At 43.7% G+C, this 14,369-nt stretch overlaps 2 pseudogenes across 2 annotated transcripts; both read right to left on the bottom strand.

Moving 5' to 3' along the window:
- Nucleotides 1–4,203: 4,203 nt before the first annotated feature.
- Nucleotides 4,204–5,622, bottom strand: LOC309656559 (E3 ubiquitin-protein ligase makorin-1 pseudogene; annotated as a pseudogene). The gene has a single exon. The product of its transcript is annotated as an E3 ubiquitin-protein ligase makorin-1 pseudogene (transcript).
- A 4,922-nt stretch (nt 5,623–10,544) lies between these two features.
- LOC309656565 (E3 ubiquitin-protein ligase makorin-1 pseudogene) lies at nt 10,545–11,963 on the bottom strand (annotated as a pseudogene). The gene has a single exon. The product of its transcript is annotated as an E3 ubiquitin-protein ligase makorin-1 pseudogene (transcript).
- Nucleotides 11,964–14,369: the final 2,406 nt, after the last annotated feature.

Below are 14,369 nucleotides of genomic sequence, written 5' to 3'. Positions count from 1 at the left end.
CTTTGTCCCCCCATCTGTTGGTGGACTTTTTGGTTACTTCCATATCTTGGCTATTGTAATACTGTGCAGTGCAGTTTTGCCTGCCTGTGTCTTTCCAGTTCTGTCTTCAGAGGGTATAGGTCCAGGAAGGGGCCTGCTGGATCATATGGTAGCTCAATATTTCCCTTTTAAAGACACCTCCATTCAGTTCTCATTAGTGGCTCTTTCCAAGTTACGTCCCTCTTAAAGTTGAGCGTATGCATTTCTCCACAACACCTTCAGCATTTATTGTTTATAGTTTTCTTGCTGATGGTTATTCTGACTGGTTTGAGATAATACCTCTTTGTGGTTGAATTTGCATGTGTCTCATAATCCGTTGAAATTGAGCTTTAAGGCACGTGCTTTTATTTTTCAATCTGTGATTACAGCTTAGTTCTTCAAAGTGTTTTCTTAAAGTATGTGTCACATTTTGAAATGCTTTGGCCATTTACCTCCCTCTAAACATTTTGAGGGCAGGTTTCATTTACAGCCCTGCCGTACTTGTTCATATGAAGTGAGCATTAGCACAGGTTTCAAAGCTGCTTTTGCAGGTAACGGCCAGAGGACGGCAGCCTCTCTACGTCCCCCACTCTGGTAACTAGGGAAACAGCCCTCACGGCCAGTGGTGTTCCTCGGTTATAAATTAGAGTGGAATGTGCCCGGATAAACCCACAAAAGCGGATGTCTCCTTACTTTTGTTTGTTTTTTAAATTTAATTTATAGTTTTTATTGGAGTAATATTCCATTGTGTACATAGACCACTTCTTCTTGGTGCATTCCTGTATTGATGGATAATTTCGTTGCTTCCAAGTGTTGGCTATGGTAAATATTGCTGGAGTGCAGGATTGCCAGCCTGTGACTTTTTGATTCTCATTTCTCAGGGGTTACGCCCAGCACTGGGTGTGAATGATTGACCTGTAGCTCAATGTTCAAAGCACCTCCATTGTGTTTTCATTAGTGGCTCTTACCACGTCCCCCATAGAAGAGAGGGCAAGCATCTCTCCACAATCACTTCAGCATTTATTGTTTGCAGCATTTTTGCTAATGGCCATTCTGACTGCTGTGAGCTGATCGGTTTTTGTAATTTGGGTTTGCATGTCTTTAAAAATTCCTAAAATTCATCATTTTTCCTCGCCTTTTTGTTTTCTGTTAAAAAAAATGTGAGTACAATATACCTCTTGAAATTGTCATCTTGAAAGGTTGCCCTCTTTTGAAACTTTGGTCGATTTTCGACCCCAGGAATTTTTGGAGGGCAGGAGTCATTTAAATAAATGCAAGTTTGGTGAATATTTAGTGACCTTTAGCAATGTGTTTAAGCTGCTGTTGTGGGAAATGGCCACAAGGAGGCCTCATTTCTCCGTTCCCAAATCTGGGTACTAAGGCAGCAGAGCCTTCCAGGAAGTCGTGTTCCTAGGTTTTAAATTAGAATGGAATGTGCCAGGAGAAACCCCCATAAGTTTAGGTCTCCTTACTTCTTCTTGGTTTTTTTTTTTACTTTTTTTAATCGGGGTAAAGATTAGACTATTGTTTGTCCTAGGTGTACAGAATCTGGTTCATTTGTACATTGTATATATCTATTCTTGTACAGATCCTCTTCCCATGTAAAATACTACAGAGTGTTCTGTAGACCTCCCTTGCTATATGGTCGGTCTTTTTGATAAATGTATATAATATGTATTTGTATACGTATAGTAACACTAATCTTAATTTATCCATTCCCCCCACCTTTCGTTTTACATGAGCATAGTTTGTTTTCTAATTCTGTGAGCGTCTTTCTCTGTGGAAATATGTTCATTTGTGTCAGTTTTTAGCTAACCCCTGTAAGTGATATCATAGGATATAGGTCTTTTGCTTTCCGACTTACATCATGTTTGGTGATTATGCCCAGGTTCACCTGTGGTGCCTCAAAGAGCAGTGTTTCATTGTTTTCCATGGCTAATATTCCATTGTGTACATGGACCACTTCTTCTTTATCCATTCACCTGTTGAAGAACATTTTGGTTGCTTCACTGTCTTGGCTATTGTGAATAAGGCTGCAGTGCAGCTTTTGCAGCCTATGTCTTCTCGATTCTGGTCTTCTCAGGTGAGAGGCCCAGTGGCGTGCCTGCTGGATTAAATGGTACCTCAATTTTTACTTTTTAATGCAGCTCCTTTCTGTTCTCATTGTTGGCTCTTACGACTTTACGTCTCACCAGCAGGTAGAGGGTACACAGTTCTCTAAAGCCCCTTTAGCATTTATTGTTTGTAGACTTTTTGCTGATGGTCGGTCGACTGGTGTGCGTTGAAACCTTTTTGTAGGTTAGATTGCATGAGTCTAATACTTCCTGAGGTTGAGCTTTTATCCATTTTCCTGTTTTTTTTAAAGAGAGTGAGTAAAACTTCACTCTTCATACTATCTTCTTGAAAAATTGGCCTGTTTTGAATTGTTTTGTCCATTCCTTACCTCAGCACAATTTTTGAGGGCAGCTGTCCTTTATGGCCCCGAGTCCTTCTGAATGTTAATGACCATTAGCTGTGGGTGTAAAGTCGCTCTTGTGGGAAACGGCCACAAGGCGGCAGCATTTCTCCTTTTCAAATCTGGTTACTAATGCAACAGAGCCTTAATTGAAGTGGTGTTCTAGGTTGTAAACTAGAATGGAATGTGCCAGGAAAAAGCCCTTTAAGTTTATGTCTCATTACTTCTTTTTTTGGGGGGGAGGGAGGTTTAAAATTGTTTTATTTGGGAAAAGTGCGTCTTACAAAAGGGCTGCTGAAAAAGACAGAGACCCCTGCAAGAATTACTTGTTTTTGCTTAACGTGAAAGTATGAGTGGTATCCAAGGGATCAAAGCAGTAGATGGACAAATCAGGTTTATCTCCAAGTTACTTTCAGGAAATAGAGCAACAAAACGCAAATTTATATTTTCTGATCAAGGAATTCTTCTAACAATTTAACTTTAGCTTATCTCGTGGATTACCACCCCTCCGTCCCCTTTTAGTGGAAAAACATGACTTACTACTGCAAACCAATTACTCCACTACAGGAAACACCTTAGAACATAGTTTTGAATCACACCTGTCTAGCTGCAAAGCTCAGGGATGGCATGAGGCAAATACCCACACAAACGGACCCAACAACCCGACAACAAAACCCCTCAAATGAGGACAAAGGCTTGTCAAAAAGTGCCTGGACTAGAAAGTCTAGGAGATCATAAAACATTAAATACAACTGTGTAACTGAGACCCAATGTGTGTTAATACATGAGATAACCAGATAGTTGAACCTCTATGGCTAAGCCCATTTCCCTATTTATATAGACAGAGCTAGCCCTGCTCTATTAACAGCTACCAATATACTGCTTTGTTCTTTAAGATCTATTTGCCACACGAGGCTGAAACCAGTAAACTTGAGTTTTTCCACTAAGGCTACAGACACTGCATCTATGCAGGGATGAGAAGCTTGTTGCACACTCACACGTACCAAGTCTATCAGCCCTTGGGAGTCAACTTCCAACTCTGCATTTATTTTATTCCGCTATATCTTTATATGTGTTCTTTCACAATTTTCCTATCAGGCTAAACACAGTAAAAATCTCAACACAGTCGCACCTGGTTCTGGTTACCCAGCAGTAGTACTTGTGTGCAATTAAACAAGAGACGAAAACCACAGAACGAGTGCACAGGGTGGGGATTCCAGGGCAGGGAACAGATATAAAAACACAGATGTGCAGAATTCACCAGAAACCTCAAGCATCCGCCTAAGTCTATAGCAGAAGGCTACATGCCACAGTTCAGATCCTTCACCTATCACCCCAATTCTTGGACCCAAAAGCAGGGCCAATGCTGTTACTTTTGAACCTGGGGTCCTCAAAAATGAGTACTGGAAATCCGGAAATGCTACCCTTGAACTGTGTGAATCTGGCTGAAAACAGATGACGCAGCAAACCTACACTCTGTCTGACCGTTAAATTCATGTTACAAGAAAACTAACTTTAAGATTCATTGTGGAACTTTTTTAAACAGAGAAAACAACATACTCCTTGGGGAAAGGTGAGGGATTGAGAAGACAGGCCCTGGGTAAAAATTATTACGACAGCACCTGGACTTGAGAGGCCTGCCTAGAAGAGAACCACGGGCACTGCTGCCACCAGCGGGGAGGGCTGCCGTCTGAGGCTCAGCAGACCAGTTCACACGCCCAGCAAAGCTGCTATAGATCCAAGTCATAAAAATCTTCCAGCTCATCGTGAAACAAGTCCCACTCGTCTTCAGAGTCTGTCAGGTCGTCGTCCCCACCTGCAGCCAAAAGCACAAGCAACATCTCGCCCAGCTCAAAGGTGACAACCTCTTCTTCGTCGTTGTCAAAGGGGTTGCCGTTCTCTCTTTCCTCAATGAGCTCCCAGAAGTGGTTCCTTCGTTGGGCCCGCTATGTGCTTGATGTTCCCACTTTCTGTCTCTGTGGCTCCTCTCTACGGCATCAGGGTACGCATGCTTGTAAACGCAGTTCCCTCCAAATGGGCAGCTCCCACGTCCTTCTTCAAAATACCTGCACGCCTTGTTGCTCATTGCCTCCTTGTATTTCTGAATGAGTTTCTGCTTCTTTTCTTTCTCCTCCACCCAGTCCTCACTTGGAATGACAATGTTAGATGTGATCCGGCATTCTGGGCAGTACTTTATGATCTTGCTCTCAAATTGCTTAGCACTCCTCCACTTGCGAATACACTTGAGACAGTAGGTGTGGTTGCAGTTGGAGAGGATTCCGAAGCGGCGCTCGCGGGGGTTGGCTTTCTCATAGACCACCTCCATGCAGATCCCACACACCATGTCCTTGCTGTGCTGCACAGCAAACGAGAGCTCCATGTCCTTCTCATGGGCCTCGATGCAAGATTTTATATGTTGTGATCTTTGGGCAGCATCCACTGGATGGAAGACCTGTAGCCCACACATATCACACGCGTCTCCATGGAGATACACACAGTTCTCCCCATATCGGCACTCTCCCACTGCAGCATAGGGGCAGATCTGCTTCTTTGTTTCCACTGCAATTTGCTCCTTCTCTGATTCTTCCTTGGTCACTGAGCCCTGCAGGGGTGCTTCAGTGGAGGAAGGGGCAGTACGGCCACAGTAGGGCTGCCCAGGAACAAACTCAATGGCGTTCACCCAGTCTTCTGAACGCGCTCCTACAGTTGAAAAGTTTGAATTTCTTGACTCAGCTTCGCCCATATGCATTTCACCAATCTGTCCAACTACTGATGAGAGACTTGAGGAAGCAGCAAGGGGTGACTTTGCAGTTAGATCTGTAGCAGTTGCAATGGCTTGCTGTGTTCATATTTGCAGCGGTCTCCGTACCCTCGCTGAAAATACTTGTACACTACACCATATGGACTGTCAGAGAGGTCACGTGAGTATCGACAGTTATCTCCTTCCTTACAAACCCCATGCATGAAATACCTGCAGGTGACCTGTTTGGTCCCGCCGCCGCCGCTGCCGTCGCTGTCACATCCCGTGCCCCCAGGGACGGGGAGGTGACTGTGGGGATAGGGGTGTGGGAGGCCGCTGCCACCGCCGCCCCTGCCGCTCCTGCTCCTGATGTTGTGGCTGTTGTTCCCGGAGCTGCAGCCTCCGCCATTACTGTTTATCCCACACAGCATTGGCGCCGGAACTTCCGGGATCACATAATTCCGGTCCGGCTGAGGGGGGAGAAGGCGGCGAGGCGAGGGGTGGGAAGGGGAGGGACACTGAGGCGCCCGCTCACTCCCCTCTGGCCCGCGTCGCGTCTCTGAGCACTCTCGCCGCTCGAACTGCGGGCCGGAGCCCGAGCACCCCCTTCTCATTACTTCTTGTTCGTGTTTTTAAGTAAATTTTTATTTTTTATCACAGCAAATTTGATTACAATATTTTGTTTGCTCTAGGTGTGCAAGATGTGGTTCTTTCACACATATACATATATCTATTCTTCTTCGTATCCTTTTCCCATGTAGGCTATGACACAATGTTGAGTAGTCTTCTCTTGGTATTCTGTAGGTCTTTGGTGATTCTGTATTTCACATGTGTTTGTATATCTCTGTTAACCCCAATAACGTAATGTATCCAATCCTCACACACCTTTCCATTTGGTGAACCATAAGTTTGTTTAATGAATCTGTGATTGCCTTTCTCTGTGGAAATATCTTCATTGGTATCAATTTTTTGGTAACACCTACAAGTGATAGGATAGGATATGTGTCTTTCGCTTTCTCACTTACTACAAGTTGCGTGATTATTTCTAGACTCATCTATGGTGCTGCAAATGGCCTTGTTTCATTTTTTCGCTAGCTAATATTCCATCTCTACATGTAGCAGTTCTTCTTTGTCCCCCCATCTGTTGGTGGACTTTTTGGTTACTTCCATATCTTGGCTATTGTAATACTGTGCAGTGCAGTTTTGCCTGCCTGTGTCTTTCCAGTTCTGTCTTCAGAGGGTATAGGTCCAGGAAGGGGCCTGCTGGATCATATGGTAGCTCAATATTTCCCTTTTAAAGACACCTCCATTCAGTTCTCATTAGTGGCTCTTTCCAAGTTACGTCCCTCTTAAAGTTGAGCGTATGCATTTCTCCACAACACCTTCAGCATTTATTGTTTATAGTTTTCTTGCTGATGGTTATTCTGACTGGTTTGAGATAATACCTCTTTGTGGTTGAATTTGCATGTGTCTCATAATCCGTTGAAATTGAGCTTTAAGGCACGTGCTTTTATTTTTCAATCTGTGATTACAGCTTAGTTCTTCAAAGTGTTTTCTTAAAGTATGTGTCACATTTTGAAATGCTTTGGCCATTTACCTCCCTCTAAACATTTTGAGGGCAGGTTTCATTTACAGCCCTGCCGTACTTGTTCATATGAAGTGAGCATTAGCACAGGTTTCAAAGCTGCTTTTGCAGGTAACGGCCAGAGGACGGCAGCCTCTCTACGTCCCCCACTCTGGTAACTAGGGAAACAGCCCTCACGGCCAGTGGTGTTCCTCGGTTATAAATTAGAGTGGAATGTGCCCAGATAAACCCACAAAAGCGGATGTCTCCTTACTTTTGTTTGTTTTTTAAATTTAATTTATAGTTTTTATTGGAGTAATATTCCATTGTGTACATAGACCACTTCTTCTTGGTGCATTCCTGTATTGATGGATATTTTCGTTGCTTCCAAGTGTTGGCTATGGTAAATATTGCTGGAGTGCAGGATTGCCAGCCTGTGACTTTTTGATTCTCATTTCTCAGGGGTTACGCCCAGCACTGGGTGTGAATGATTGACCTGTAGCTCAATGTTCAAAGCACCTCCATTGTGTTTTCATTAGTGGCTCTTACCACGTCCCCCATAGAAGAGAGGGCAAGCATCTCTCCACAATCACTTCAGCATTTATTGTTTGCAGCATTTTTGCTAATGGCCATTCTGACTGCTGTGAGCTGATCGGTTTTTGTAATTTGGGTTTGCATGTCTTTAAAAATTCCTAAAATTCATCATTTTTCCTCGCCTTTTTGTTTTCTGTTAAAAAAAATGTGAGTACAATATACCTCTTGGAATTGTCATCTTGAAAGGTTGCCCTCTTTTGAAACTTTGGTCGATTTTCGACCCCAGGAATTTTTGGAGGGCAGGAGTCATTTAAATAAATGCAAGTTTGGTGAATATTTAGTGACCTTTAGCAATGTGTTTAAGCTGCTGTTGTGGGAAATGGCCACAAGGAGGCCTCATTTCTCCGTTCCCAAATCTGGGTACTAAGGCAGCAGAGCCTTCCAGGAAGTCGTGTTCCTAGGTTTTAAATTAGAATGGAATGTGCCAGGAGAAACCCCCATAAGTTTAGGTCTCCTTACTTCTTCTTGGTTTTTTTTTTTTACTTTTTTTAATCGGGGTAAAGATTAGACTATTGTTTGTCCTAGGTGTACAGAATCTGGTTCATTTGTACATTGTATATATCTATTCTTGTACAGATCCTCTTCCCATGTAAAATACTACAGAGTGTTCTGTAGACCTCCCTTGCTATATGGTCGGTCTTTTTGATAAATGTATATAATATGTATTTGTATACGTATAGTAACACTAATCTTAATTTATCCATTCCCCCCACCTTTCGTTTTACATGAGCATAGTTTGTTTTCTAATTCTGTGAGCGTCTTTCTCTGTGGAAATATGTTCATTTGTGTCAGTTTTTAGCTAACCCCTGTAAGTGATATCATAGGATATAGGTCTTTTGCTTTCCGACTTACATCATGTTTGGTGATTATGCCCAGGTTCACCTGTGGTGCCTCAAAGAGCAGTGTTTCATTGTTTTCCATGGCTAATATTCCATTGTGTACATGGACCACTTCTTCTTTATCCATTCACCTGTTGAAGAACATTTTGGTTGCTTCACTGTCTTGGCTATTGTGAATAAGGCTGCAGTGCAGCTTTTGCAGCCTATGTCTTCTCGATTCTGGTCTTCTCAGGTGAGAGGCCCAGTGGCGTGCCTGCTGGATTAAATGGTACCTCAATTTTTACTTTTTAATGCAGCTCCTTTCTGTACTCATTGTTGGCTCTTACGACTTTACGTCTCACCAGCAGGTAGAGGGTACACAGTTCTCTAAAGCCCCTTTAGCATTTATTGTTTGTAGACTTTTTGCTGATGGTCAGTCGACTGGTGTGCGTTGAAACCTTTTTGTAGGTTAGATTGCATGAGTCTAATACTTCCTGAGGTTGAGCTTTTATCCATTTTCCTGTTTTTTTTAAAGAGAGTGAGTAAAACTTCACTCTTCATACTATCTTCTTGAAAAATTGGCCTGTTTTGAATTGTTTTGTCCATTCCTTACCTCAGCACAATTTTTGAGGGCAGCTGTCCTTTATGGCCCCGAGTCCTTCTGAATGTTAATGACCATTAGCTGTGGGTGTAAAGTCGCTCTTGTGGGAAACGGCCACAAGGCGGCAGCATTTCTCCTTTTCAAATCTGGTTACTAATGCAACAGAGCCTTAAATGAAGTGGTGTTCTAGGTTGTAAACTAGAATGGAATGTGCCAGGAAAAAGCCCTTTAAGTTTATGTCTCATTACTTCTTTTTTTGGGGGGGAGGGAGGTTTAAAATTGTTTTATTTGGGAAAAGTGCGTCTTACAAAAGGGCTGCTGAAAAAGACAGAGACCCCTGCAAGAATTACTTGTTTTTGCTTAACGTGAAAGTATGAGTGGTATCCAAGGGATCAAAGCAGTAGATGGACAAATCAGGTTTATCTCCAAGTTACTTTCAGGAAATAGAGCAACAAAACGCAAATTTATATTTTCTGATCAAGGAATTCTTCTAACAATTTAACTTTAGCTTATCTCGTGGATTACCACCCCTCCGTCCCCTTTTAGTGGAAAAACATGACTTACTACTGCAAACCAATTACTCCACTACAGGAAACACCTTAGAACATAGTTTTGAATCACACTTGTCTAGCTGCAAAGCTCAGGGATGGCATGAGGCAAATACCCACACAAACGGACCCAACAACCCGACAACAAAACCCCTCAAATGAGGACAAAGGCTTGTCAAAAAGTGCCTGGACTAGAAAGTCTAGGAGATCATAAAACATTAAATACAACTGTGTAACTGAGACCCAATGTGTGTTAATACATGAGATAACCAGATAGTTGAACCTCTATGGCTAAGCCCATTTCCCTATGTATATAGACAGAGCTAGCCCTGCTCTATTAACAGCTACCAATATACTGCTTTGTTCTTTAAGATCTATTTGCCACACGAGGCTGAAACCAGTAAACTTGAGTTTTTCCACTAAGGCTACAGACACTGCATCTATGCAGGGATGAGAAGCTTGTTGCACACTCACACGTACCAAGTCTATCAGCCCTTGGGAGTCAACTTCCAACTCTGCATTTATTTTATTCCGCTATATCTTTATATGTGTTCTTTCACAATTTTCCTATCAGGCTAAACACAGTAAAAATCTCAACACAGTCGCACCTGGTTCTGGTTACCCAGCAGTAGTACTTGTGTGCAATTAAACAAGAGACGAAAACCACAGAACGAGTGCACAGGGTGGGGATTCCAGGGCAGGGAACAGATATAAAAACACAGATGTGCAGAATTCACCAGAAACCTCAAGCATCCGCCTAAGTCTATAGCAGAAGGCTACATGCCACAGTTCAGATCCTTCACCTATCACCCCAATTCTTGGACCCAAAAGCAGGGCCAATGCTGTTACTTTTGAACCTGGGGTCCTCAAAAATGAGTACTGGAAATCCGGAAATGCTACCCTTGAACTGTGTGAATCTGGCTGAAAACAGATGACGCAGCAAACCTACACTCTGTCTGACCGTTAAATTCATGTTACAAGAAAACTAACTTTAAGATTCATTGTGGAACTTTTTTAAACAGAGAAAACAACATACTCCTTGGGGAAAGGTGAGGGATTGAGAAGACAGGCCCTGGGTAAAAATTATTACGACAGCACCTGGACTTGAGAGGCCTGCCTAGAAGAGAACCACGGGCACTGCTGCCACCAGCGGGGAGGGCTGCCGTCTGAGGCTCAGCAGACCAGTTCACACGCCCAGCAAAGCTGCTATAGATCCAAGTCATAAAAATCTTCCAGCTCATCGTGAAACAAGTCCCACTCGTCTTCAGAGTCTGTCAGGTCGTCGTCCCCACCTGCAGCCAAAAGCACAAGCAACATCTCGCCCAGCTCAAAGGTGACAACCTCTTCTTCGTCGTTGTCAAAGGGGTTGCCGTTCTCTCTTTCCTCAATGAGCTCCCAGAAGTGGTTCCTTCGTTGGGCCCGCTATGTGCTTGATGTTCCCACTTTCTGTCTCTGTGGCTCCTCTCTACGGCATCAGGGTACGCATGCTTGTAAACGCAGTTCCCTCCAAATGGGCAGCTCCCACGTCCTTCTTCAAAATACCTGCACGCCTTGTTGCTCATTGCCTCCTTGTATTTCTGAATGAGTTTCTGCTTCTTTTCTTTCTCCTCCACCCAGTCCTCACTTGGAATGACAATGTTAGATGTGATCCGGCATTCTGGGCAGTACTTTATGGTCTTGCTCTCAAATTGCTTAGCACTCCTCCACTTGCGAATACACTTGAGACAGTAGGTGTGGTTGCAGTTGGAGAGGATTCCGAAGCGGCGCTCGCGGGGGTTGGCTTTCTCATAGACCACCTCCATGCAGATCCCACACACCATGTCCTTGCTGTGCTGCACAGCAAACGAGAGCTCCATGTCCTTCTCATGGGCCTCGATGCAAGATTTTATATGTTGTGATCTTTGGGCAGCATCCACTGGATGGAAGACCTGCAGCCCACACATATCACACGCGTCTCCATGGAGATACACACAGTTCTCCCCATATCGGCACTCTCCCACTGCAGCATAGGGGCAGATCTGCTTCTTTGTTTCCACTGCAATTTGCTCCTTCTCTGATTCTTCCTTGGTCACTGAGCCCTGCAGGGGTGCTTCAGTGGAGGAAGGGGCAGTACGGCCACAGTAGGGCTGCCCAGGAACAAACTCAATGGCGTTCACCCAGTCTTCTGAACGCGCTCCTACAGTTGAAAAGTTTGAATTTCTTGACTCAGCTTCGCCCATATGCATTTCACCAATCTGTCCAACTACTGATGAGAGACTTGAGGAAGCAGCAAGGGGTGACTTTGCAGTTAGATCTGTAGCAGTTGCAATGGCTTGCTGTGTTCATATTTGCAGCGGTCTCCGTACCCTCGCTGAAAATACTTGTACACTACACCATATGGACTGTCAGAGAGGTCACGTGAGTATCGACAGTTATCTCCTTCCTTACAAACCCCATGCATGAAATACCTGCAGGTGACCTGTTTGGTCCCGCCGCCGCCGCTGCCGTCGCTGTCACATCCCGTGCCCCCAGGGACGGGGAGGTGACTGTGGGGATAGGGGTGTGGGAGGCCGCTGCCACCGCCGCCCCTGCCGCTCCTGCTCCTGATGTTGTGGCTGTTGTTCCCAGAGCTGCAGCCTCCGCCATTACTGTTTATCCCACACAGCATTGGCGCCGGAACTTCCGGGATCACATTATTCCGGTCCGGCTGAGGGGGGAGAAGGCGGCGAGGCGAGGGGTGGGAAGGGGAGGGACACTGAGGCGCCCGCTCACTCCCCTCTGGCCCGCGTCGCGTCTCTGAGCACTCTCGCCGCTCGAACTGCGGGCCGGAGCCCGAGCACCCCCTTCTCATTACTTCTTGTTCGTATTTTTAAGTAAATTTTTATTTTTTATCACAGCAAATTTGATTACAATATTTTGTTTGCTCTAGGTGTGCAAGATGTGGTTCTTTCACACATATACATATATCTATTCTTCTTCGTATCCTTTTCCCATGTAGGTTATGACACAATGTTGAGTAGTCTTCTCTTGGTATTCTGTAGGTCTTTGGTGATTCTGTATTTCACATGTGTTTGTATATCTCTGTTAACCCCAATACCGTAATGTATCCAATCCTCACACACCTTTCCATTTGGTGAACCATAAGTTTGTTTAATGAATCTGTGATTGCCTTTCTCTGTGGAAATATCTTCATTGGTATCAATTTTTTGGTAACACCTACAAGTGATAGGATAGGATATGTGTCTTTCGCTTTCTCACTTACTTCAAGTTGCGTGATTACTTCTAGACTCATCTATGGTGCTGCAAATGGCCTTGTTTCATTTTTTCGCTAGCTAATATTCCATCTCTACATGTAGCAGTTCTTCTTTGTCCCCCCATCTGTTGGTGGACTTTTTGGTTACTTCCATATCTTGGCTATTGTAATACTGTGCAGTGCAGTTTTGCCTGCCTGTGTCTTTCCAGTTCTGTCTTCAGAGGGTATAGGTCCAGGAAGGGGCCTGCTGGATCATATGGTAGCTCAATATTTCCCTTTTAAAGGCACCTCCATTCAGTTCTCATTAGTGGCTCTTTCCAAGTTACGTCCCTCTTAAAGTTGAGCGTATGCATTTCTCCACAACACCTTCAGCATTTATTGTTTATAGTTTTCTTGCTGATGGTTATTCTGACTGGTTTGAGATAATACCTCTTTGTGGTTGAATTTGCATGTGTCTCATAATCCGTTGAAATTGAGCTTTAAGGCACGTGCTTTTATTTTTCAATCTGTGATTACAGCTTAGTTCTTCAAAGTGTTTTCTTAAAGTATGTGTCACATTTTGAAATGCTTTGGCCATTTACCTCCCTCTAAACATTTTGAGGGCAGGTTTCATTTACAGCCCTGCCGTACTTGTTCATATGAAGTGAGCATTAGCACAGGTTTCAAAGCTGCTTTTGCAGGTAACGGCCAGAGGACGGCAGCCTCTCTACGTCCCCCACTCTGGTAACTAGGGAAACAGCCCTCCCGGCCAGTGGTGTTCCTCGGTTATAAATTAGAGTGGAATATGCCCGGATAAACCCACAAAAGCGGGTGTCTCCTTACTTTTGTTTGTTTTTTAAATTTAATTTATAGTTTTTATTGGAGTAATATTCCATTGTGTACATAGACCACTTCTTCTTGGTGCATTCCTGTATTGATGGATATTTTCGTTGCTTCCAAGTGTTGGCTATGGTAAATATTGCTGGAGTGCAGGATTGCCAGCCTGACTTTTTGATTCTCATTTCTCATGGGTTACGCCCAGCACTGGGTGTGAATGATTGACCTGTAGCTCAATGTTCAAAGCACCTCCATTGTGTTTTCATTAGTGGCTCTTACCACGTCCCCCATAGAAGAGAGGGCAAGCATCTCTCCACAATCACTTCAGCATTTATTGTTTGCAGCATTTTTGCTAATGGCCATTCTGACTGCTGTGAGCTGATCGGTTTTTGTAATTTGGGTTTGCATGTCTTTAAAAATTCCTAAAATTCATCATTTTTCCTCGCCTTTTTGTTTTCTGTTAAAAAAAATGTGAGTACAATATACCTCTTGAAATTGTCATCTTGAAAGGTTGCCCTCTTTTGAAACTTTGGTCGATTTTCAACCCCAGGAATTTTTGGAGGGCAAGAGTCATTTAAATAAATGCAAGCTTGATGAATATTTAGTGACCTTTAGCAATGTGTTTAAGCTGCTGTTGTGGGAAATGGCCACAAGGAGGCCTCATTTCTCCGTTCCCAAATCTGGGTACTAAGGCAGCAGAGCCTTCCAGGAAGTCGTGTTCCTAGGTTTTAAATTAGAATGGAATGTGCCAGGAGAAACCCCCATAAGTTTAGGTCTCCTTACTTCTTCTTGGTTTTTTTTTTTACTTTTTTTAATCGGGGTAAAGATTAGACTATTGTTTGTCCTAGGTGTACAGAATCTGGTTCATTTGTACATTGTATATGTCTATTCTTGTACAGATCCTCTTCCCATGTAAAATACTACAGAGTGTTCTGTAGACCTCCCTTGCTATATGGTCGGTCTTTTTGATAAATGTATATAAT

The sequence above is a fragment of the Balaenoptera physalus genome (genome assembly GCF_965194825.1).
Source record: "Balaenoptera physalus genome assembly, contig: SUPER_2_unloc_15, whole genome shotgun sequence".
NCBI lineage: Eukaryota > Metazoa > Chordata > Mammalia > Artiodactyla > Balaenopteridae > Balaenoptera > Balaenoptera physalus.
This window is presented reverse-complemented; position numbering and strand designations above follow the sequence as displayed.